At 32.2% G+C, this 2,844-nt stretch overlaps 1 long non-coding RNA gene across 1 annotated transcript in view; it reads right to left on the bottom strand.

The window, feature by feature from the left end:
- Window positions 1-2,844, bottom strand: part of LOC106875653 (uncharacterized) — a 93,335-nt gene that overhangs the window by 32,453 nt on the left and 58,038 nt on the right. The window lies entirely within an intron of this gene.

The following is a 2,844-nucleotide window of genomic DNA, read 5'->3' on the forward strand; positions in this document are numbered from 1 at the left end:
ATATATATATATATATATATAAACACGCACATATATAGATACACGTGTCAATGTATATACACACACACACACACTACAAAGACACATGAATATATATACATGTACATGGATATACACACACACAGACAAACATACACGCACGCGCACACAATCAGTGTAATATACCAAAAAGTGTCTTCTGACCAATGCCTTGGGAGTGGATTTAGTAGACAGAAACTGAAAGAAGCCCGTCGTGTATATAGATATATGTGTGTGTGCGTGTGTGCGTGTGTGTGCGTGGGTGTGTGGGTGTGTGTATGGATTTATATGTATGTGTGTCTAACTTTCTAACTATTGATCAATCTATCGGTTAATCTATCTATGTATAATTGTTAAACAGGAACTTCAAGGCAAGGCAAGCCTCTCAAGTCATATACAATATTATTACAGGAAGAAATTCAAAGTCTTACAGTTGTTTCCGGTATACCCTCGAGTATACCCTCATCAGAGACAAATTGGGGAGGTTTCTATAACTTTGGAAATTTGAACTATGAACTTTTATGCCTCTTTTCTTCTTCTCTCTCTTTCCATCTCCTTATTCTTTTACTCCCTTCCTCTATGTTACAATCTTACTGATATATACCATTCTCATTTTCCTCATTTTTCCCCAATTTGTCTCTGATGAGGGAATATCTCATACTCGAGGATATCCCAGAAACAGATGTAAAACTTTGAATTTCTTCCTGTAATAATATTGTATATGACTTGAGATGTTTGCCTTGCCTTAATGTTTGACGTATGGATTTATATGTGTGTGTGTGTTTAACTTTCTAACTACTGATCAATCTATCGATTAATCTATCTATTTTCTATGTATAATTGTTAAACAATGGCTCAATAACTACCGTCTCGTCTATAACCTTGGATCCCTAGTAATCCGTTACAGCACCCACCTAGCGTACCCAATCGTTTAGACCACCTGTGAACTAAACCCCCATACTCTGTATTTATGTATCTATCTATTTATCAATCTATCTGTCTGTCTGTCTTCTTGTCTTTCTATACATTTACCATCTATCTATCTATCTATCTATCTATCTATCTATCTATCTATCTATCTATCTATCTATCTATCTGTCTATCTATCTATCTATCTATCTATCTATCTATCTATCTATCTATCTATCTATATATATATCTATTCATCTACCAACCTATATAAAAACCTAATTGTTTATCTATCTACTTATCATCTATTTATCACAGTTATTTTGGTTTAGCTTTTTCATGCTCACTGCATTTACATATATTATCACTAACTTAACAATTGTTTATCATATGGATGAAAAGTCAGATTTATGTATCGTCAAAACAATTATCTAAGGACATAGTTTATTTACAGTATACTGAATAACCAAAAAATTTATATCGAGATCTCCCTATCATACTCTATTGAAGTCTGAAATATGGCTGAATCGGGACAGTAATTCAAAACACAAAGTAGATATATTTGAAATATCTCAGGTGAAAGTCTAGTTAAAAATTTTTGAAAGCCATTAGGAAGAGCAATTAAATAACTATGGACCTTTGAAAATCAAGTTGTTATAACATAATATCCTGACATGGATGAATAGACAATAAAGTTTTGACAAGGTTGGAAAATTTGCTGAGAGCGTTTGTTCATTTTTGAAACTAAAAAGTTTGAAGTAAAGATAAAAAGCGTTGAAATCGATTTTTAACGCAATTTCAAGTGCATCAAGTGCCATAGAACGATACGTAGGACATAAATTACGTACTGGGTTTCCTTTCAATCAAAGAAAAAAACACACACAATCGCACACACTCGCACACACACAATCACACACATACACACACATGCATACATATATATATATATATATATATATATATATATATATATAGACAAATATATACACACACTTACACACATAGAAACATATATGTATATGCGGGTATATATGTATGCATGTATGTTTGAATGCATACATGTATTTGTATATATATATATATATATATATATATGTATGTATGTATGTGTGTGTGTGTATGTGAGCACAGGAAGGCTTTCTCTTTTCTGTCGAGGACTTCTATGCCTCCTTATTAGACTATTTTTCTTAGTCATTGCACGGTGATCGCCATACGCTTTAATCTTATATAAAAATACCATTATTATTTATTTACAGGATTGTGAAACACGGCGCCGTCTAAAAAAACCATTTGCACCGATATATATATATATATATATATATATACTTATATTATATAGGTAAGTATATATAATTAATTAAAAACACGCATATATATACAATATACACACATGCATATGTATATAAGCATAGGGGTATATGATTAGATTTTTGTACAACCAGGTTTACGGTGATAGTTATGTTATATTCTCTGTAACTGATGTACAGTTATATGACATGTATGTGTGTGTGTGCGGAGATGTGTGCCTGTGTGTGTGTGTGTGCATCTGTGTGTTTGTAATTGGATAAGCAATATCACCTGTACACAGACACAGACACACACACTCACACTAACACGCGCGCGCGCACATACGAACATACAGAGTTAGATATACATATAGATTGATAGATAGATAAACAGATAGGACGAAAGACACACGCAAATACACTCACACAGACAGACAGGCAGACAGATGGCTATATATATATATATATATATATATATATATATATATATATATGCGAGTAAAAATAAATACAAAAAAGGAGGGGTTTTTTGTATGATTGTGTATAGAGGAATATATTATTTAGTTTAAAAGAGTTCCAACACTGTCTGTTTTTTATGTTTTATTTATATTCCTGCAGAACCAATGTGGGG

Source organism: Octopus bimaculoides, chromosome 23 (genome assembly GCF_001194135.2).
Source record: "Octopus bimaculoides isolate UCB-OBI-ISO-001 chromosome 23, ASM119413v2, whole genome shotgun sequence".
NCBI classification, from domain to species: Eukaryota; Metazoa; Mollusca; class Cephalopoda; order Octopoda; family Octopodidae; genus Octopus; species Octopus bimaculoides.